We start from the raw sequence: 25,103 nt of genomic DNA on the forward strand, positions 1-25,103 counted from the left end.
ATTTTAAATTATTTTCATGGGACAGAATGAAATAATGGCCTGGTGTGGGGTTTCTATTGCTAAACAGCAGGATATCAAAATATAGGATCTTATAAGCTGAGTGACTTTGGATGAGTTACTTAAGCTCTGGTTTTGGTTTCCTTATGGGTGAAATACTGTGAAATGTAATGTCTATAAAGTATCTGAGAGAATTAAAAAAGAAATTATATAGAAAGTGCTGAGCAAAGAGACTGACACAAAGTAAGTGCCCTAGAAAAATTGCCTATAAAATTAGACTACTGCAAATGAATTTTCTCTTTTTAATATAGATATTAAATATATTCTTATTAAATAAATGCATATGTATTTATTTTAAAATAAGTATTATAGCATATATAATCATATAAATATATATTATTTAAGTAATAATGTATGTAATAATATATGTTTTAAGTAAATAAAAATTGATATTAGCATAATATATTGACATTGTAGAATTTGGGAAATACAGAAAATATAAAAGAGAAAAATCACCTCTACTCCTACACTATTATTTATATGTGCTTTATTCTGATCAACTGCATCGAGATGATGGAGCATACAAAGTTTTACACTCTGATGTTTTCGCTCAATAATAATCTTTTGGGAGCATAATTTTAATGGCTGTCTACTATCTCTGAATGCAGACATAACAATAAGAAGACCCACATTATTGGCTATTGTATTGTTGATCACTCTCTAGTTCTTTAAATCATGTTGAGAATATTTGCATCTATGTTCATAAGGGATTCTTTTCTTTTTCTTGTAATGTCTTTATCTGGTTTGAGTGTCAAGGTAATGCTGAACTCATGTAATTAGTGTGAAATTATTCCTTCCTCATCAATTTTCTGAAATAGATTGGGTAGAGTTTGTATCGTTTCTTCCTTAAATTTTTGTTTTGATTACCAGTGATACAAGATGTGTGTCTAAAATTATTTAATGGGAAAATTTTAAGCTACACTTTTAACTTTTAGATAGATATAGAACTATTCAGTTAATCTATTTCTTGGAGAAAGTTTTGTTTCTTTCAAGGAACTAGTCCATTTTATCTAAGTTGTTGAATTTATTAGTATAAAGTTGTTCATAACATTCATTTGTTATTCTTTTAACATCTGTAGAACTTGTGTGCTTCCTCTTTTAGTCCTGATATTTATATATTTTTTCTTATAGGGCTAGCTAAAAGTTTACCAGTATTAATAACTTTGCAGAAGAAGCAAATTTTGGTTTTATTGTTTTCATCACTTGCTTTTACTTTTAGATTTCATTGATTCTTGAACTTATTCTTTTTATCTCCCTCTTCTGCTTATTTTGGGTTTAATTTGCTCTTCTTTTTCCAATTTCTTAAGTTGAAAGTGGAAGTCATTTATTTGAGTCCTTTAGTGGGATAAATTTCTAATTAAACACATTAAGCCCCATATGACAGCTTTTGATATGTGTTTCTATTTTTATTCTTTTAAAAATGTTTTCTGACTTCTTCATTTGTTCACATGTTATTTAGAAATGTGTCTTTTAGTTTCTAAAAATTTGAGAGGTTTCCAGATATCTTTATATCATCAATTATCAACTTAATTCTATTGTGCAATAAACAAATCAGTAAATTAATAAATAAAATTCATATGCTTTGAATCCTTTTATATTTATTGAGCATTGTTTTATGATCTAGAATATAGTGTATCTTGTTTAAACTTGAAAATATTATGTATTCTGGGTTGGGTTTTAGCATTCTATATATGTCTACTAGGTCAATTTGATTAATGATGCTGCTCAGATCTTAAATATCCTTAATGAATTTCTACTTAGTTCTTCTATCAGTTAATGAGAGAGGGATGTTTAAATATCTGACCTTAATTACGGGTTTGTCTATTACGTTCTCCTTGTTTTTGATGTATGTATTTTGAAATTCTGGTAATAAGATGCATAATCATTTAGTACCATTATGTCCTCCTGATGATATAACCTCTTTATCATTATGAAATTACCATCCCAAATAAAAGTTTTTTTGCACTGAAGTCTACCTTTTCTGATTAATGTAGCAACTCAAGTTTTATTTGGACTCAGATTAGTTTGAATGTTTTCTTCCATTCTTTTATTTCAGTCTGTTTTATTTCAGCCTTTATATTTATTGTGGGATTCTTGTAGGCAGTATTTACTTGAGTCTTGCTTTTTTAAAAGATCCAATCTGATAATCTTTTCTTTTTAAATGGGTTGTTTAGACTATTTACATTTAACATAATTATTTGTATGTTGTGTTTGTAACTGCTACTTTTCTATTTGTTTTCTATTTTTTTCCCACCACCTCTTCTTTTTTGTTGCCCTTTTCTTTTTTAACTTCTACTTTTGGATTAATTACATTTTTTATGATCCCATTTTATCTATTTTATTGGCTTCTTACCTATAATTATTTGTTTCTTCTATTATTGTTGCTTTATGGTTGCTAGATACATATTTTATTCCGTTGGGTCTACCTTTAATTATTATTTTACAATGTTACGTACAGTATAAGAACTTTACAAAAACATAGTCCTAGTCTTCTACTCTTTTTTCAGTCTTTTTTCTCTTTTTGAATATGTTCTATTTTTATGTCTTTGCATTCACTAATCTTTTCTTATGCAGTGTCTAATATGAAATTAATGCATTCAGTGTCTCATCTCAGGCACTTTTTTATCTATAAGTTTAATTTGTGTCTTTTATAAACCTTCAATATTTCTAACATGTTCAATATTTCCTCTACCTCCTTGTACGAATAAAATACAGTAATAATAGCTTTTTAAATGTCTTTATCTACTAATTCTTTCATCTATAACGTCTCTGGGTGTGTTTCTATTGGTTGATTTTCTCTTCTCTACAGGTTGTATTTTTCTGCATAATTGGATTCCTGATTTCTTCGATTAGATGCCATGCATTATGACTTTTACCCTGTTGTGTGCTTTATAATTTTTCTAAACATTGGGGTTTTTTAAAAAATGTTTTGTATGATATTATGTTGGCCCACTGCAACATTCAGTCTAGAGATAATCATTCCTCACTAGTGAGGCGAGATGCTTCTGTGTACACCAGCCAATGCCCTGTAAACTATGAGGCTTTCCAGTCTACCTAGTGGGAACAGGCACTGTGCAATCACCAAGTGCTGTCTGCTATAATACCTGTGGTTATGTCATTATTATTATTGTTTTTATTGACTCAGGTAGCTTTCTCACATACCTGCTCTGATCAGTACTTAATTGAATACATGAAAGGAACCCTCTCAGATCTCTAGAACTCTATTTCTTTGCAGCCTTCTTTTCTTCAGTATTCTGCCTATAAATTAACAGCTTTGGCCTCCTTTGACTTCTAGCTCTGTCTCTTCAACTCAGAAAGACCAAGATGCAATAATCAGGTTACATCTCCCTGCAATGATACCTGAACACTCCTCAGGGAGCAATCTGGGATTATTGTATGATTCATCATGCTTGTTTTTCATCTCTCAGGGATCCCTCTCTGGCCCACAATGACTGCACACTATTGTTTCACATAGTTTGCAAGTTTTTCATTGCTTCAGGTAGTAGGGTAAATCTGGTCCCTTTTATTCCTGGAATCCAAAGAACTACAAAATTCCTTTTTGTGCATTTTTCTTATTTCAAATATATATTTTTAATTTTTTAATTTATATACATATAAAATACTGTAAACATTAACCTGATTATTACATTAGCTGTATTCCACAGATCAGGTTTCAGTAAACATTTTTCTGTAAAAGGAAATTTGGTAAAAATTTTAGCATTTATGTGCCTCATTGTCTATGTTGCAATCACTCAATTCAGCCACAGTAAGACAAAAGCAGCAACCGGCAGTACACACAGAAGTGGATGTTGCTGTGTTCTAATAAACCTTTATTTACAAAACAGGCAGTGAGCTGGTGCAAAAACACTAGTGTAATAACTTCTTCTGTAAATATTATTTTGTATGCAGTTCCAGCACATTAATAAAACTTTCTCATTTTGCTCTGATTTTCCCTCTTCTCCTAACAGTTTAAATAGATTGTTTCTGTTGCTATTCTTGTTAATCTCTAGTGTTTTTGCATTGTGGATAGAGCATATTGTTTGTATGATTTGTATTATTTACCATTTATTGGAGTTTTCTTGGTACCCTAAGTTACAGTTAATTTTTAATTGTCTTATGTGCATTTGTGAAAAAAAGTATGTTTTATTATTGGAGTTCAGAGTTCAATGTATGATGATTATATGACTTACTTTATTCATTATTCATTGCTTTCTTTTAAAATTAATTTTAGCACTTGATCTATTTGAGATTGGTAGAGATTTGTTAAATCTGGTTGTAGCATGATTCTATTTTTCCTTGCATCTCTTGAAGTTTCAGCCTTATGAAAGTTGTGTTATTTGGTGCATAATTTTAATAATTGTTATGGAAGAACCATGCATTATCGTATTTAACATTTTTGAGTGTCCTGTTTCATCTCTGTTAATGCTTTTTGATCTGGGATGTCAGATCTGACTATATTAGGTATCTAAATCATGACCTCTGCTTTGTTTCTTCTTATTTAACTAGTATATCATTGCCCCTGACTTTTACATTTACTCTTTTGATCTTTTTGTTTTGGTTTGACTCTTTTAAAAGATTTTGATTAGAATTTGTTCTTTTAGCCAATCTGAAAGTTTTTTATTGTAATTATATTTAATTCATGCTTTTAAATGTATAATTTTTGACATTTAGGAAATGTTGTATTTTTTTCCCTGATAGTTTCTTTCATACTAATAGCTTTCTATAATACATTCAGTAGCCTCTTTTCCTTGGAACTGTCTATTGCTTTTCTACTATTATCAACTTTTTACTGGCTAGTAACAACTTCTCACTTTCTCCTCTCCTTTTCCTATAGCAGCCAAATTGAAGAAATAATATTTTACCCAATTAATTCCTATGTGGTAATCAAAGCAGTATATATATTTTTTGACGATGCAGATACACTCTCTATAGTCACTCTGTGTTTTGATAGTTGTACACTATCTAATTTTCTCATCTTAGATTTATGATTTTTGGTTTTCCACCTTGTCTTTAATCTTTATTTTTGAAGGCCAGTTTGCCCAACACATGTCCTTGGCTTATATTTTCTCTCCCTGTTTATGCTAAATATATTCTTCTATTGTCTGATGGCACATGTCATTACTGCCAAAAATTCTGATGTCAGTCTGACTTTCTTCGTTTTGTAAATGACTTGGTATTTTTGCTTAAGATTTTCAAAGATTAAAAAATGGAATATAATTAATTAATAATTAATCATGCAGGTATATATTTAAAATCTAAAAATATAATAAATTATGAATAAGCTCTATCTATTTTAGGTTGATTTTCCTCAGATATGCTCTGTGTGCTTTCATATTATGGTTTCAAGTCTTTAATTTCAGGAAATTTTTCTTAAATTATTGAATTATTTCTTAAATTATTGCTTTGATTTTCTTCTTCATTGACTCCTATACATAGAGAGAAGGAAAGATGTTAACTCTCTCTTGGCTATTTTCTACATCACTTTCTTTCCAATTTTTTTTTCTTAATGTTTTTATTCATTAAAATGTTTTTCTTTACATCTTCTAATATATCAAGGCAAAATCTATGCTGTTTACTTACTGTTTACATGCTTTTGACCTCCTCCTTGTGTAATATTTATCTCTGAAATTGTTATTTTACTTATAATTCTTCTCTAAATTCTGTCTGCTGAAATTAAAATCTTCTTCTTGGTCCAATCACTTGAGTTTTTCAAGTTCAAAATATTGTATTTTCATAGCTTATACCATTTTCTTAATTTCATCTAACTTATTTTGATACATTAGTTTGCACATTTCATCTGTTTTATATGCAACTTTCTGACATGCTTTTAATTCCTCTGAAGACATTTTTTTTTTCAAAAAAAAAATGAGTCTTCAGAAAAATGAAAACTCATTTTTTTCTACTTTATTTTACAATAGTTTTGTGTGGTATTTGACCAAAATCCCTTTCTCTTCTCCAGTTTAATTTTGATTGATTTTCTTATGCTTGTAAAAGATGGATGTGGCCAAATAACGTTTTTAGCTTCACAACTCTAAACTCTATTTTCGATTGTTACCATGAAATGTTAAAAAAAATGTGGCACTCTCCTTCTAGAGATCAGCTGGTTTTGTTTTTTGCCCCCTAAATGAACCCTCACTTTCATTGGTACCTACTGACTCTGGCTGAATCATTCTCATTCTACCAATACTAGGGCTGGGCTTTTCCTTGGAAAGAAGCCATGGTTAGTTCATGTTGATGATTCATGAGTTCCAGAATCTTCCAACACTGTCCAGCCTCCATGCATCCACCTAGGTGGATGGAGCCCAAAAGTACCCTCTCAGTTTTAGCCTCTGCCCTCAGGTTGCACGAGTGACATTTCCACTGAGTGATGGTGGTGAATCTTGAATTTTTTTTTTTCATGGATTTCAAAATTCCTTTTTCCCTGTCCAAGCAAATCTCTCCTGGTGCTTTCCTTTCAATATTAACACTCCTCCAGCTCTATCTGCTATGGAAATATCTCTAGTGCCTTCAAATAGTTTTGTCTCTGTGTGTTTTAATATTTTTTCCAGAGTTTAATATTGTTGTCTCTTTGAGGCTTTGTTTCTTACAAATTATTTGACCATTACCAGAAGCAAAAGCACTACATTTTTTAACTAAATGCTATTTCTCTTTAATTATGGGAAGTTATTAGATTAAATATTCTTTAAAAAGTCAAAACTAAGGTAGATAGAAAAATTGTAAAGAACAACTTACCATGGAGCCTTTGACATGATAACAACTATTTTTCTTGTAATTGGATTCAGTTGAATTTAAATATTTATTGAATATTTGCTTTGTTCTTTTTGTCAGGTACCATACTAGCTAGGGATACAGAGATGAATAAGATTTGGCCATGTCTTCAAGGGGCTCAGATCTTGTGCATATATCAAACATACACAGATATAACTCTAATACATATCACAATGTGAGCTGTACTCTGGATATTCAGAAGGTAGAGAGAGTAATTTTCACCAGAATAATAATATCAGCTTTTACAAAGTGGGTGACAAATGATCTGAGCCTTGCAGACAGTGTAGGATTAGAAGATGGAGAGAACTTTCAGGTTGAAGATAGACCATGAGCTGGTATAAATATTTAAATAAATTCATGATAATAAGGAGACTCAAACACACCCAATAAGGAGACACATCAGATAAACATGGAATCAAAATCATGACTTTTTTTTCAGTTGACTTTGAATGAGTTACAATAAATTTCTGAGTCATAGTTTGTCACATTTTGAGATCTTATAATAATACCTGTGTCTCAACACTGTTATGAAGATTAAGTGAAAGCATATATACATTATATAGACCATAAGTCTCTGAGTCAGATGTAAGTCCATCATCCCCACCAACACATACACAAATTCACACACATGCACACACACAAACACACATGTACATGTTATTATTGGGAAAGCAGTTGCAAATATTACCATTTTTACGGTTGTTACTTCAGACATTTTACAAATCTAAACCGCTGCCCCCCCCCACCCCCGTCTCCGGAAACACAATGTATATCTGGTGATGCACAGTTTTCATAGTTGAATCCTAAAATTAGTTTATTAAATGGGTGCATTATTCACATGCTGTGTCATCCACTTATGCCCCAAAGCAATAACATAAACTGCCCTTGAGAAAATATTTGTGGACAAGAGAGCCCTAATCATAGATATAGCCTCATAAAACACTGTGTTCTCTCATTTTATAGCTTCACCCATACACATTTCTCAGCTGGATACCGTCATGGAAAAGTAATGCCAGGAGACTGGGAATCTCCACTGGGTTTCATCCTCTTGGTGAGGCTGTGTTGAAAACGCTTTGACAGAGGGCTCTTCTCCTGGGGCTCATCAAATATTGCTGGTAGAGAGTCTGCTTGCTTTAAATATTTCCTTTCCTCAGGTACCCGAGAATACCGTGTAATTTGTAGAGATAACTGGGATAATGAATGCACACTGTAGTCAGCTATTACCGATAGTAATTGGTGTACCTTTCATCTCCTGTCAAGCAGAGTGGTTAGGACTAGGACCAAAAGGCAGCTATCATCGCTCTCATTTCCTGACTCAGACAAAAGGTAAAAAATGTGCATGTCTGTGCTGATAGGTGTCTGATCAAAGCAGCTGAAAGCTGTCAGAAGCCAGCGCGCCTCAGCACCCTGACTGCTCCTTAATGCAGCTCTGCCTTTGATCCTCCGGCAGCCTAACTACAGTTCTATTTATGTAAAAAATAATAATTGGGGTTGTAACTGAACAGAAGAAAGTGCCATTTTCTATTTTGATGCTGGTTTTGCAGCCTGATAAAGCTAGGAAATGTGGACCAATTCTATCCAGAGTGTGTATGTGTTCAACTCATTCAATAAAACAAAAACTACAATCAAATACCATTGAACCTTCAGCAAATAAATTTGCAGTCAGCAGTAAGCAGAATGCTGATAGAAAGAAATCATTCCCCTTGGAAGGTTTAAAAAAAAGCACTCAAGTCAAATTGCTGCAATATTGGCATCTGTATTTTGTCTTTTCAGCAAAATCGACCAGCTGGCTATAAATTTATAAAAGGGGAACTGGTCTTGGATTTAAAAGATTTGGGGTCAAATCTCAGGTCTGTCACTTTCTGGCCATGTGAATTTATACTCATTACTAATCACATATGTGCTCCAGGTATCATCTGGTATATGATACATGGGTACATTCCTACATCCTGGTTACTGAGAGCATTGTACGAAAATGTTGGCTTGTTGTTATTAAAAGCAACAGAGGAAGACTTTTGGCCAGAGACCAGACAGACAAGTATTAATATCACTTAACCCTTCTCTTTACCAGGTTCCACTGCCACTCTCGATAAATAGAACCAAGTATCTTTCATCTCTGTAATAAAGTTTACTGAATGAGTAAATGCATAAATGAACGTGAGCAAGAACTAATGAAATTTACTAATAAATTTTACTTTACTTTACAGAATAGTGTAGAGATAAGTTCCAGAAAAGCTACATTTATGTCTTTATTACTATGATTACTAGTGATTTATCTGCACTCAGCCTTAATATTCAGACACGCAGACACCCATACATAAGCAGGACACTGAGCCTGGCCCTTATACGTGTCACTAAACGTCTGTGACTGTTACTCTGAGTAAATATGTTTCCAAAGTAATCACTTAAAGAGCATAAAGTTTATGATCTCAAGGAATCAATACCTTCCACAATACCTAAAGCATGTTTAGTATACAATAAATGTTTCTTGAAAGAGCCAGTCATTCTTCCATAATATTCTGAGGGGGGAAATCTCATACAACTTTTAAATTATTTTATCACACTTATTTGGATTTATCCCTTGCTGCCACCTTGAAACTCTGCTCTCTAAATGTCACAGAACTTGGAGCACACCTTGTCTGGTAAGTACTATGTGTTCAATCAATGTCTGCAGAAGGAATTCAAATATCTATAAAAGCTACAATCATTAGAGGCTGGAGTTTGTTGTGACACTAAGATTCTGATCAAATCTGCAACTTGAGAGCCACCAGAACAGGACTGGGGCTTCAAAGGCTCAATATGGGCAGTTAGTAAACATTCAATGAGCTGTTCCAGAAAACCATTATTACCAGATAATTTTCATTTTCACCTTGGTTGTCTTTTCAGGCCAGCCAACCAAGGCATGGAATCAACAACTATGCCCTGCAGGTTTTTTGAACTTGAGTTCAAGACGGAGTTTTAGGTCATTTCCACTCTTGTGAGCACTCGCTGCTTTCCCACAGAACCCAGCCAGGCAGACCCCTCCCGGGACCTCCACCTCTGGCAGAGAAGGGAGGGCTGTGCTGGGTGGTTTTCAGTCTCAGTCAAAGCTGTGCCTCTGTCACTGGCCCCATCCCCACATTTTCACATTTGTCCACAGTAGACAAAGACTCAGCAATATTTCTCTTCAAACTTATTTCTAATATGATGGAGAGGAAAAGAAAACATTTTAGAAATGAACAACAGAATCTCATATGGTCTGAAGTTCCATAGGAGCAGTGATTTATTGAATGTGTATGTGTGTCTGTATATGCACATTTTTTTTAAATACATAGACTCTTCCTGAGTCTCCAGTCTTCTACCCACTTTGCACATTTTGGACTTGCCAGCCACTTACACATTCTATTGGCTCTGTTTCTCTGGAGGAACCTGATTGACTAACGCCCCTATATTTTCAGATCTTTCTACCATAACTTCCTCTCACTATCAGCACATGAATAAGCTGTGTCTTTCCTAAGACTTGGTCGTTGGTCCCTAAGAGAGGTGAAGCGAAGGAGCTTTCCCTAGTCCCTGAGTCTTTGGATTTTAAGGTCAGTGATGAGGAGTGTTGCTTGAAGCAGTATTTCCTGACTTCTTGGAAAGAGCAGAATGGGGTAAGAAAGAATGAGCAAAACATACCAAGGAACAGAGGTAAGCAGTGGAGGAGACAAAACCCTTGAGTTCATGGTTCCAATGGGTCTGAAGCAGTTATCCGCCTGTGTTTCCCAGTTATGTGAGACAAACACTTTGCTTTTTTGTCTTAAGTTTATTGGGGCTCAGTTTCTGGCACTTATAAATGACAATAAATAGTGTTAAGGGAGTTTTTAAAAAGGAGAGATAACCTATGCTCAAAAATTAGGAAAGAAGAAAAGGGAGATTTGATGATTAAGATTAACTCTGATTGAGGGAGAGGGCTGCAAGCTAGAAGTGTATTTAGAGACTCCTGAGCACTAGCTTGAATAATTTCTTAAATTATCCGGCCATCAGGAGGCAGAGAAAGATTGGCATACAGAAGTGACATAATCAGACTCAGGTTTGAGAAGCTTAACTTCGAAGCAATCTAGATAATTATTTAAAGGAGAAAGACTGAAGTCTGGAAGCCAGTAATACTTTTTGAAAAAAGCAATTTAAATCTGAAACTACTCAGCATTTAAAGTGAAAGAGTGAAATTTGGTAAAATTATAAAATCCATTGCCACGACCACCACATAGGTGGATTGCATATTATAGCGATTATAGCACACATTATACGCTATATATGCATATTACAGCATATAATATACGTTATAATATATATATGCATATATATGCATATATATTATAGCAACAGAAGAGGAAGCATCAAAGATCAGTCTGTAGCCTCAAGTCAGAGCAAAGAAAATGCCGCCAGGGAAGCTGAGAATGTGTGTGACTATCTGCTGGTTCATCCCTCCTCACTCTAGAGAGGAATAAATGTGGAGGAGGCGTGTGAGATGGACACTGGCCTTTAGGTAGAAGGTTGAGCTTAAAATGCCAGCTGGAAAATCATGTGGAGAAGTCCTGAGTAGAAATTATAGAAAGGTGGTTCTCTGGAACTGAGATTCAAATTTAGAAATCTTTATCAGTGAAGAAAGAAAGAAAGTTGCATGCATGGATAAACCCTGGTAGTACTCAATGTCTAATTTAAAAAAAAAAAGAGGGAAAGAAAGAAAGAAAGAAAAAAGAAGGAAAGAGAGAGAGAAAGAAAGAAAGAAAGAAAGAAAGAGAGGAAAAGAAAGAAAGAAAGAAAAAGAAAGAAAGAAAGAAGAAAGAAAGGAAGAAAGAAAGAAAGGAGATCCAGGAGTGTCCAGGAGGTCTTAGCTCCAAGGAGCTGCATCAGTGCTGTGGTTCCCACTCACCCACCCTTTGTAACTAGTTTAAGTCCCGCCTAATTACCCAATTTCACAGTGCCATCAGTTTTTGCTAAGATGTGACTCTTACAGGTGAGGGTCCAAATCATACAAAATTGATGTCAGATGGAATTTTCCTGAAACTCAGAGTAGACTCCCTAAAATTCTACTGCTTTTCACCCCAACCCAAACCCCAGGACAACAAATTCTACCTTGAACCTACTGTTTCCTTTTTCCACACACTATTCTTTTCTTCCTCAGGTGTCCCTACCATAATCATCCCTATCTATCTATCTATCTATCTATCTATCTACACATATATGCAAATATATGTAACACACACCATATATAGATAGAGATAAAGAGAGAGATAGAGATAGATATATACACACAGAGAACTGTTGTGTTTAAAAAAAAAAAAATCCTAGCACTCAATGCATTCATTTTCTGTAGAGACAAGTGCAATCAATTCAGTTATTTGGGTAATTATTTCAGAATTAATTCTTTTGTGTGATATAATATTAATTCATCTAGAGAAATGTTTTTTTAGAATAACTCATAAAAAGAAATATAAATTACACTAGGAAGAAAGGAGTACCAAACTGTTATCTCAGTTGCCAAATTTTATAATTTGATAACCAATAAAGTCTGATCTGTGTTATCAGGAAAAGTACCTTAGTTCTTCAGTTGCTTATCATGACAACTTATTTTTTAGCTTAATAGAGTTCACAAAAATCTTTCCTATATTTGATGTTTATGGTAATCATGCGAGGAAGGTATCATCATATTCCCTTTTTGTAGATGAAGTCACAAAAGTTCAGAGATTTTATGGGACTTTCTTGAGAATGCACAGCCAAGGAATTCTAGAGCCAGGACTTGGCCCAGGTCTGATTCCCCCACCCCACTGTCTTTCCGTTTTGCACCACTCAGTGGCATCTGTGCAAAGAATTATTGATTTTTTAGTAAAATAATCTCACTCATTTGTTTCAATATGCTGTCATAATGTCAAGGTGACTGCTATTAACACGTCACTGGAAACTGTCTTTCTTTTCATTCTATTTACTCTCCCAGAAAACCAGAGGAAATGTACTATTACACAAAGATGAAATGAGCTGACAGTAAGGCGAATGATGGTTTCTGGAGGGGAGGAAACCATCTGAATCTTTGTTGGTTCGTTTTAAATGAGGCAGTTAAAGACACACAGAGACACTCCACCCTTGGCCAGAAATCTTGCCGTAAACAGAGGCTGGATAAAGTGGGATAAAGGAAATATGCACATTCATTTCCAAGGTTTGCGATTTTGGCATTGCTAATGAAGAAAAGTTAAAGTCTGCATAGGTAATCACAGATTCTCCACTCAGCTAGGATTCTCTTCTAAAACACCGATCTCTTTAAACTTTTCCTTCACTCCCACCTGTGAAGAAATGGTAAACATTCATCACTAAAGTGTTTTTTTTTCATTTATTTAATTAACATTTGTAAAGAATGTTATGATCCTCCAAGGTAGTATACATTAGAGCTGGCAAGTAATCGTCAAGATTAATAAGTAAGTAAAGGTTCTAGCTTGAAGCCAAGGCTTTAAAACTAGATAACCTTACCTGAATATATTGGTTTTGATTGTATTTGTGTTCATAAACTCATATGAACATAAAAAATAAGTACATTAAGGGAAATTTTTTTTTCTTATATTCTATTTATTCTTCCTTTCACAGTTTGTACAACATGCAGTCCTCTCCTTACCAAAGCCAGAAGCTGTGGTCTCCCATCCAGGTGGTGTCCAAACAGCAAGTCGGCAAATGTAGAATTAAATGAACCCTCTTTTTGTGATCAAATAACAGTAATGTCTTGCAGGAAAAAAAAAAAAAAAAAGAAAAAACATTTTTATGAGTATAAGATTATTAGCGCATGCTCTTCTAGAATTTCTTCTCTCCACCACCAGTCTTCTGTCCATGTAATATGTCATCTGCTTTGGAAATTTAATTAGTCTGTTCCTTGCCTAGGACTTTTGATAGTAAAACACCCTATCTTAGTCTATTCAGGCTGCTCTAACAAAATACCACAGATGAGTTGGCTTTCAAACAACAGGCAGTTATTTCTGTTACTAATAGCAGACTATGAGGTACAAGAGCAAGGTGCTGGCAGATTCACGTCTGGTAAGAACCAATTTCTTGGCTATCTTCTTGCTGTGACGTCACCTGGTAAAGGGGATCCCTCTGGTGTCTCTTTCATAAGGGCACTGATCTTATTCACAGAGCTCCATCTTCCTGACCTAATCACCTCCCAAAGACCCCACCCCCTAACACTACCACATTTGGGGTTAGGTTTCAACATATGGACTTCGGGGGACACAAATATTCAGTTCAAAGTGCATCCCAAACACTTTGTAGCTCTTGAAATTCTTCCCTCTCTTGTCCTCAGTGTTTTCATCTGAGATGGAAACACGGATGTTAGACTAAATTATCTCTAGTGCACCTTCCACTTTGAACATTGTACGTTTTCAACACCTTGGTCTCATCACTCATCCTCCCCTCACCTCCTCCGACTCCTACCCTCCAATTTCCCAGGCCTTCCTCTCTGCCAGGCTGAGGCCAGTTAAACTATTTGTCCAAGTTCAAATAAATGGAAAACAGCTGAGCCAGTATTTCATCCCAGCTTGACGTGACTTTTTTTTTTGGTACCAGTTTTATTATTTTTTTTAACTTTTTATCTTATTTTGGAGTATAGCCGATTAACAATGCTGTGATAGTTTCATGGGCACAGCAAAGTGATTCAGCCATACATATACATGTATCCATTCTCCCCCAGACTCCCCTCCCAGCTTGATGTGACTCTTTACTGATGATTCTGAGATGGCCTGCTTCTGCACACTGTACATATCAACTAAGAAAAACGTTCAAAAATCTCATCTGTCTACATCTTCTTATGCCACCGATAATACTTTAAAGACAAACTCTAAATTACAGATCCAGTCCTATCTTACCTCCTGGGTCTAAAGCACTTTGCAATAATTGGTATTAACAAGTTCACACTATGATACCGAAAAATGTTGTACTGCCTTATCATATATATGTAAGAGTGCTTTTAAATTAGTATATATGATTGGTTTTCCCTTCTTTGGAGTTGCATTGGATATAGTCTACCTGATAATATTCGCTTACCCTGACAACCAACTCTCTAAGAGGCAACTGAATGCAATTCAGTAACTCAAGTATACCGTGCTGTCTGATGGAAAGACTATGAAACCTGGGAGACTGAAATCGTTTACTCATACACTGGAGAAGCTTCTGCTTCCTTTTAAACTTCTCTGGTGGAACCCTATCTGTTTGGGTCTTCCAGTATCCTTCCTTCCTTCTTTTGAAAAAGCCCTTAATTTATTCTCTGGAAACTACCTCTGCTCCTTTGCAAGGATTTTGGTGACCTTGGGAGCTGAGTCTTCTACCACCACCCCTGGGCAAGGCACTGGTAGATGGCAAACTACCCACTCACATACTCTTTTCAAGGATATTGGGATGTGGGGATAGTGGTAGCAGACACATATTTAAACAGTCCTGGGGAAGCATGTTATTTTCTGTCAACCAGGTCCCTAGAGCTCTGTAGGTTGTAGGGTCTGCATTTCCTTCACTTCTGTGGCCTCTTGCATAGTCTTCCAATAATTCTGTTTTGTTTGGTTTTTATTCGTCTTTGTTAGTGAAAGGAGAAGTGATTTTTATTAGTTTCATCCAAAAAAAAAAAAAAAACCCAAAGCTGCTACATATTTAGGTATTTAGCAAATAATTTTCTAAACAGCATACACATAGGCTAACTTTCAGGCCTGGAATATCTAGGTGACCATAAATTCCAAAACTGTTGACTGAAATAACCTCTTCCCATGTGAAAACAAAAAGGACAGCCCAAGTATCATGCAACAGCTGGGATAGTCTATTCTTCATTGATTCTCAAATATCAGGAAGTTTTTTACTTAAATTTGGGTGTGGGATAAATGTAATACCTTTACTCTCTGAATCAGTCCTTGCCCCATTCCCATCCAAAATACAAAAGGTCATTCCCAAGCAGTAACTTGTTTCTACTTCATGTTAAGCACTTCCTGAAAAAAAAATGATGGAAATCATGGGGAAATGAAGGCAGACTTCAAGGAGAGAAAAGCCACATGTGACCTTGAGGATGCAGAGGTCACTGGGTCTGTGAGACGATGATTTGGGGGAAGGAACCTGCACATGAGGGTATATCTACAACATGCCATGTATTTTTTCTTCTGATGTTAAGTCTGATCCAGTCAATCACTGGATCCTCTTGCATCCCCTGACGCCCCCTTTTAAAGCTGGAATTTAAGTCTTCCCAAGGGTGGGATGGCGATGCCTGACTGGAAGCACTTCTATTAAACACTACGGAAATGAACATTGTTGTTTCAGGGAACACCCCCAGGATATAATGCAGCATCTACTCCCAAAGTCTGAATCCCTGGGAATTTGGAAAGAATGGCTCATGATAAGTTAATAGGATATCTTTTCTTGAGAAATTGTAAAGACAATATTTGTTGAACAATAAACGTTCAGTGAACCGAAATATAACAAAGAGCATCTCCTGGTCTTATAAAGACCACATAACTTTCTGCCTCAACTCCCTCCTCTCAGCAAATTGGTCTGCTATCCGGAGAAACTGCTAGATTGCAACGATGTTGCTAAAGAAATAGTCTTCAAAGTACATAGTCATGGTACACAAATCCCCTGGAGGCATAGTCGGGAGTTTGGAGAGTTCAGATGGATCAAGGAGATTCAGCTTCCTTTTTATAGAGATGTTACAAAGCTGAACAAAGGGCACACCAGAAGCCATGTATAGGTTTGCAAGCAAAATGCATTTCTAAAGCTGTTCAGGGTTTGTTTGTTTTATTGTTTATATATTGCCTGCCTTGGAGAAAAGCTGTGTGTCAAACTAGATTTCTGTTTGTTGTTTTACTTAATAAATTGAGCCTTTTTAATTGTACTAACAAATCAGGTTTTAGGAGAAATTACAGGCAATCCCGCTGACAAACAAGAGCTCTGTTGACAGGCTCTCGAGGAATCTAGGCATTTAGATAATTATTTTTTTCCTCTAGGCAAGTTCTTCCAGGCACCCAAGACAACGGAACTCAGCCTCGGCCAGCTGAAGCCACCTTGAATGGCAGCATCAGATTAGCTCCAAATTTGGGAAGTGACAAATACATGCCTTACATTCTGATAGGCGCTAAAATTACGGAGATGGACCAAACACATTTTTCCTTGGAAAAGCGACAGCTTCCTAGCCAAGACTGATAGTGAAGACAACACTGACCAAAGAGCTTTATAAATGTTAAGATAAAGGGATTAAAAACTCTTCTAACATTGCTCCTCAGGGGAAGAGCACTGATTTATAAATTACAGACTCAGATTCAAGATGTAACTCTATTTACTACCTGTAACGTTTTAGACTAAGTTGTGTGCTTTGAGTTATTTCATGTGAAAATAAAGGTATTAGGGTTTTGCTTACTTATATTTCTTAAATCCTTGATAGTGAATAAGAAATATATATGTAATTTAAATGAAGAAAATAATACATATTTAAGAGGATAGTAGTAAATACCAAATATTAAAAATATTTATATAAAACATTTTAAAATGAGGTATTAGGTAAAATTTTATTATTATTATAATCAATCAGCATGTAGATTTAGCAAGTCTTCACCCACCCAAAAATGTTTTTTATTTGTGTGTGCACATACTAGTTAATTTTGTCACATTATCTAAAATAAAAGTATTTCATAGAATTTTTGAAACTTAAATGTTCATCTAAGTCTCTGTTTAATGAAAAGGAACATAGCTTACTTCATCTCAATCAGCCAACTCTGATTACCAATTTTTTTGTTTTCCTTTTACTTAATAAAAATGAATTTTGATATAAAATATCTTAGAAAAGGGATTCCTTTTATTTGGAAAATAATTTTATCTCAGCATTTTTCTCATCTAAATACAGGACCTGTCGGCATTGATAGTGTTAAAATCTTCTTTAACGTAAATAAACGACTGTCCTCACCTTAATTTGAATTTCCCAGTAAAATTACATTTTCTACTTTGATTATATTTAATGCACAAAGTTTATTCCATAGCCGTGCCTGGAGAGCAAAGCGACCCCATTTAGCTTTGCTTTTTAGGCTGAGAAAATCTGCTGCATGTCAATTACTTTTCCTTGAGAGAGTTCATTGATATTCAACATCTTCATCTTCTTCTTCCTTTTTAAATAAAATCAGGCGCTCAACTTTTATCTTGTATACGTGCAGTCTGAGCATGAACGCGCTGGATTTTAGATACACACCAGATCTAGAGAAGAGTAATGATGAAACTATATGGTAACCTCAGGGAAGGAAACTCCGGGGATTCAGGTATTAATCTTAGAGCAGGACGTTAATTCACAAAATCATTCTCCTACTCATTCAATTATTCAGTGAATCATACATTCATTCAATAATCACTTCGCAGTAAGGCAAAGCCTCTGAGCCCTATACAAAATGTTCTTATATAGTCAATGCATTCGATTAGGAATCATGCCAAAAATGAAGAGGGGTTATAAGTGGGAGAAAAGCCACAGTGAGAGGAATGAACCCAAGGAAGTCACCACACTTTTTTAGCATTAATGCATCGGTGGCCCTGATTTTTTATGAGTCCTGCGTGACCCCTTGTCCTTGTAAGGTGTTACATGTGTTTTTCAGGTTATATTTCAAAATAAAATCACTGTCATTGGATTATCGGGCTAACTTTGGACGTCTTTGGCAGCCAAAGTATACACCTGACTGTTCTTAAACCATCAAAAAAATAAAACATTTGTGTTTCAGTGTTTCACACTGGGGGAGAATTCTCTATTTGAGAATGAGAATGAGGTTTTATTTTTTGTTTTTGTTTTTTTGCACTGAGATCCCCACCAGATTCCATATCTTTCCCTCACTGTTCTCACCCACCTTCCGAAAAAATGGGAAAAATATGTAAATTTTGCTGCAACTGACTGTCTCCTTCTTCATGACCATCCATAACTGCTCTCAAGGAATTACAATATCAGCATTTACACCTTATTCTGAATATGCTTTTTCTTGCCCTGTCTTGCAGAATTTGCCCTATAAAATTCATTGTGTTTTTTCATGGAAAAGGTTTTCGGTCCCCTGAGAAGGATTTCAGAAAGAAGCAAGGCACGGGACCGTGATGAAGGTATTGCCGTGGCTTTGGAGAGCATTCTCAGGACTGAGTCCCATCATTTGGAGACTGTCTTATTCTGGGCATACATGAGGCCAACTCCCTCCTTCTGCTATTCCTGACTTAGAAATCGTTACTTACAAACTGTAACATTTTGGTCATTTTTACTTTTATTTTAAATCCCAAGTTAATTTAAGCCTAAAATCTCTCCAGACTAATGGATTTTTATTTTTAAATAATTCCTATTATGTGTCCATGACATTGAAAGTTCCATTAAGGCAGTCATATACTCCTAAGTGTATTAGTAAGGGTTTCTGAGTGCTGTCCATGAAAAGTCCTTTTAGACACTAAATTATGACAGTTTTCAGAAAGAAGGAAAAACATGCTATTCTGTGAGCACAGGTGTATTCACACACATCAGAAAATTGAAATCCAATTCAGAAGGCAATATTGGAAATAATTTGAGCCTGGACCCAATCTGGCCAGGGCTGAAATAGCACAAGAAATGACTTTGAAGATGATTGTACCATTTTTTCAGTTCATTCTAAATGACTGGAGCCATCAGTATGGAATGCACTGGAAAACACACATTAAACTCCTGCTTATGTCATTTCAGCCAGACTAGAGGCTGAAAGTTACTTCCAGTGATCCTATTTAAGTGAAACGTTACACAATTAATTTTAAAAATTAAATAAGAGGCAAAATAAAAAATGTACTATACTTATAAAAATACAACCACAAAAAATGCACAAGTGTAATTACTTTTAACTAATAAATACAAATCCCTAATTCCAAAGCCTTAGACATTCTTTTATACTGTTGTAATCTCTATTTTAATTATATAGGAATATAAATTTTATGCAATAAATTCATTCCTAAAACAGTATAGTTCTCATTGTTTTGAGTACTGATTTTTCACAAAAAAGGATTGTGTTATGCATGCATTATCTGATGATTGAGTAAAGAAAATCTTCCTTTTGTAAAAGGAAGAATCCTTCTGGCATATAACTAATCAGTCCTGTGAATTTTTTAATTTGTACTTCCAAAAAGCCATTAAAGGATCTCCAAGAGTTGCCCAGATGCAGTTGGGGGCACCCGGGGTCCCCTCACTGTGTGGGGGTCCCCTCACTCTGTGTGGTTCCCGTGAGCCTCAGCTTTTCTTGGGGACCAGAGAGAGCAGAGGACAGTCTTCAAAGGTCAGAGTGTTTTGTGTCTCTTGTTCACTGCTGACTTTATAACTAGGGTTTCAGCTTCCCTGGACCATCGTGGTTTGCCTCTGCTGTCCAATTCTTTACTCTCTGAAGTGGCCTGGCTGTGACAAGAAATTACATATGACAAGAAATTCTTATGACTGACTCTCTCCAACTCACCAGACTTTGGACAAAACCGCCTGATTTTCATCAGCATTATCAGTGTGGTCAATTCTGCCTGTGTCAGCTGACACCTGATATGAATTAGTGCTCTTATGGTTACAAGAGCATTCACATGAATTGTAATAAGGGTAGGACCAAATTTTGTCTTTCTCCATGCGTTACATATGAGTAGAATGTTGTCATCAAAAGCGGTAACCAGTAGTAATTTTTGGTGTTTTGATTGCATTTCCTTGCTGTTTTCTTTTCTTCTCTTTTAGCATTACACAAATTACCTTCTACCTTTCTGATACCTCAAATTCTTATTGTCAAAATGACTAATTTATGTAATTTAAAGAGAGCTGTTTTACTGGATGAGCCCAGAATGGGTAGTCTAGAAAAGATTAATATATGCAAAAATTATTTGTCATCTTAAGAAACATGGATAAAATTGATCTTGGCAAAACAAAGGAGGCATAAACAGAGTAAGGCGCGTAACTCATGGGTGTATGGAGAACGTATCCACAGGATTCAGAGGACTTCAAGACCTCAGGTCCAGGGCCCTGAGGGGGACATGCCAGTGGCAGAAGCAGCTTCCATATGTATTGGTTTTAAAACAGACTTTCTCAACCAACACTTGCAATGTTGGGGTTTTGGATCTCAGTGTAGGCTTTCTATTTATCTCTGATCATTTTTATCCAATGGGATAAAATGTAATACCATGGTCCCCTCTAAAGCTTACCTACAGGGTGATAATTTGGCTGTTTATTGATCATTTCTTCTGAAGGGAATCTTACTTCATCCTGTGGAAGGCATTGCCTTTTGAGTACTTGCAGCACTTAAACTACCCTTTCAAGAAATACAGATGGCCAATAGGCACATGAAAATATGCTCAACATTGCTAATTATTGGAGAAATGCAAATCAAAACTACAATATGGTGCTAGGAGTTTGGGATTGACATATATACACTATTGATACTATGTATAAACTAGGTAACTAATGAGAACCTACTGTATAGCACAGGGAACTCTACTCCATGCTCTGTGGTGACATAAATGGGAAGGAAATCCAAAAGAGAGGGGATATACGTATACGCATAGCTGATTCACTTTGCTGTACAGCAGAAACTAACACAACATTGTAAAGCAGCTATACTCCAGTAGAAATTAATTAAAGGGTAGTTTATTTTTTTGAATTGAAGTATAGTGGATTTACAATGTTGTGTTAATTACTGCTGTACAGCAAAGTGATTCAGTTATACATATATATATACCTTCTCTTTTAATATTTTTTCCATTATGGTTTATCATAAGATATTAAATATAGTTCCCTGTGCTACACAGTAGGACCTTGTTGTTTATCCATTCTATGTATAAGAGCTTACATCTGCTCACCCCAACCTCCCACTCTATCCCTCCCCTAACCCCCTCCCCCTTGGCAACCAATAGTCTGTTTTCTATATCCATGATTCTGTCTCTTTTTCTAGACAGGTTACTTTGTGTCATATTTTAGATTCTACATATAATATGATATTTGTCTTTCTCTTTCTGAGTTACTTTACTTAGTATGATGATCTCTAGTTGCATCCATGTTGCTGCAAATGGCATTATTTCAGTCTTTTTTATAGCTGAGTAGTATTTCACTGTGTGTATGTGCGTGTGTGTGTATGTGTGTGTGTGTGTGTATATATATATATATATATATATATATATACATACCACATCTTCTTTATCCATTCATCTGTCGATGGACATTTAAGTTGCTTCCATGTCTTGGGTATTGTGAATAGTGCGTAGTGCTGCTGTGAACATAGGGGTGCATGTATGTTTTTGATTTATAGTTTTGTCCAGACATATGCCCAGGAGTGGGATTGCTGGATCATATGGTAACTCTATTTTTAGTGTTCTGAGAATCTCCATACTGTTTTTCCCAGTTGCTACACCAACTTACATTCCCACCAACAGTATAGGAGGATACCCTTTTCTCTACACCCTCTCCAGCATTTGTTATTTGTAGACATTTTAATGATGACCATTCTGACCGGTGTGAGATGGTACCTCATTGCAGTTTTTTTTTTTTTTAATTCATTTCTATTGGAGTATAGTTGCTTTACAATGTTGTGTTAGCTTCTGCTGTACAGCAAAGTGAATCAGCTATGCATATACATATATCCCCTCTCTTTTGGATTTCCTTCCCATTTATGTCACCACAGAGCATGGAGTAGAGTTCCCTGTGCTATACAGTAGGTTCTCATTAGTTACCTAGTTTATACATAGTATCAATAGCGTATATATGTCAATCCCAATCTCCTGACACCACATTGTAGTTTTGATTTGCATTTCTCCAATAATTAGCAATGTTGAGCATATTTTCATGTGCCTATTGGCCATCTGTATTTCTTGAAAGGGTAGTTTAAGTGCTGCAAGTACTCAAAAGGCAATGCCTTCCACAGGATGAAGTAAGATTCCCTTCAGAAGAAATGATCAATAAACAGCCAAATTATCACCCTGTAGGTAAGCTTTAGAGGGGACCATGGTATTACATTTTATCCCATTGGATAAAAATGATTAGAGATAAATAGAAAGCCTACACTGAGATCCAAAGCCCCAACATTGCAAGTGTTGGTTGAGAAAGTCTGTTTTAAAACCAATACATATGGAAGCTGCTTCTGCCACTGGCATGTCCCCCTCAGGGCCCTGGACCTTAGGTCTTGAAGTCCTCTGAATCCTGTGGATACGTTCTCCATAACCCATGAGTTATGCTCCTTACTCTGTTTATGTCTCCTTTCTTTTGTTGTGGACATAATCTGATAAGAACAGGTTCTCAGCTCCCATAATTCATTTTGGCTTACATTAAGCTAAATGACTTCACCACAATTTGCCTTTCTGATGATAAATTTTCTTGATGTCTTCCTACTCTCCTGAACTACCAATTCATCAGCTCATCTCTGCTTTTGAAATAGCAACTGTTCCATGGCCTCATCTTTTCCTGTCTCCTTTGTTGGCTTTTTATTTTGTTAAGATCTCACTGGGGGTATGGGTTTCATTTTTCCTGGGTAAATGCTATGTACAATCCAGCTTGGCCTGGGGGCCATTGTCCTCAGAGGCCCATGTCAAGAAAGCTGGAATTAATTGAGCCAGGATAGAACACAACTTCTGGTATTTTAAAAACTACCCCATGTGATTTTAATATTCTACAATGATTGCAATCCACTCCCCTGATGGAATCCTCCTTCTTACAATTCTTGCAAAATATTCTGTAGCCTTGTAGACAGAACAAACTTCCAATAATTTATATAGTCGCCCTCTCATTGGCAACACAGAATGATCTTTTCTAGGACACAGGATAGATATCCCTGTGTCTCATTTAACTGTTATCTTCTAAGTTAACATCTCCAGTATTTCTTAAGTATCCTTCTCTAATAATTTAAATTTGTGACAGCAAAAATATGACACATGATGTCATGTATATTCTAGTCATCTTTGCAGAGAGAAACCATTTCACACTCCCAAGCTCCCTGCTTCCCCGGTGCCAACACCTTGGACCGAGGTGCTACATGTCAATTAATATCAAAAAGAGTTTTATTACGCTCGCTCCTGCTGAAGAAACCACCACAGAAGAGTGTCATCACGATTAGAGGCAGCAGAGGTCTCTAGTTGTTGCTGTTAATACTGAAACTAAATATCACCCTTTAAAAATAGAATTAGTAAAAAGGTTTTCTGGTAGTTTTAAATTAATATTTTCTGTGTTAAACCAGTGGTAAAATATTTACGTAAGATTTATTTAATCCCTTTCACTTCCTAGTTAAAAATTTAGAATATGTACAGGATACCCTACATTTTCCTCCCCAGTAATTTTATGAACCTGTGATGGAAACCAAGTTTATCCTAATCAGTAAGTAAAATTTGTGTAATTTGGGATCTGCAAAGCCCATTGTCAGTTTTAAACTTGGTAGTTTCCTTTGAAAGCTAGGATGCATGAAAAAGCTTGTAGTTGAATGCCTGGCATTAAGATGTCCCTGGAGAAACAAAGACAAACATTTCCCCTGATTTGTTTTCTGACATGGACTGTAATGGAATTTGGTGGGAAGGATGGATTTGGGAGGGGGTTGGAATTAGAGATGATGTTATACTCTTGAGTCAGGATCCCAGCTTTAAATATATTTTTGAAAATTAGCCTTGTTGGAATCAGCTTTGTATGGGACCCAGCCTAATCCCACTATTGGACTTGGGAAGAAGTTTCCCTTAGAAGCAGGTTCCAGGGTTCATCAGTCTTTAGGGCCCAGGAGGGATCCTCAGTGGACTAGGGCTGGGGCCCAGGGGCGGGTACACCTAGGACTCAGCAGTGAGCATTTCTGATGCTGAGCTTACCCACAGAGGAACCGATGTTTCCAGAGGCATCGGCGTCAAGGCTGGAGGAACAGAGCCCAGCAGCAGACAGGGACAGAAGGACAGAAAACCAGTGATGGCTCCGGGCCCTCCCCTGAGCTGACACCACAGGGCAAGGTTCCTGAATGATTCCACAGAGAGTAAAGGATGAAGCCTCAAGAATGACTGAAAGTGACCTAAAACTTAGACTTTTTAAAAATCTGGATGAAAACAATAAAAGTACTGTGATATTTCTTGTTTTCCTCCTCACTTACCCTCTTACCTCCCCTTCCCCACGCAAACCAAAAGCACAAATGAGGTTGAGCTCTGTCTTCTGTAAAATACGTGGGAGACATAGGAGGTCCCACATGAGACAGGACTCTAATGTGTTTGGTTCTGTACGTGAAGCATGGTTTGGTTTCTTGTTTAGAACTAGTGATAGGATTTTATGTTTATTTCTGTCAATTTGTACACCCATTCTT

This window comes from Balaenoptera borealis (assembly GCF_965194805.1).
Source record: "Balaenoptera borealis genome assembly, chromosome: 15".
In the NCBI taxonomy this organism is placed as follows: domain Eukaryota; kingdom Metazoa; phylum Chordata; class Mammalia; order Artiodactyla; family Balaenopteridae; genus Balaenoptera; species Balaenoptera borealis.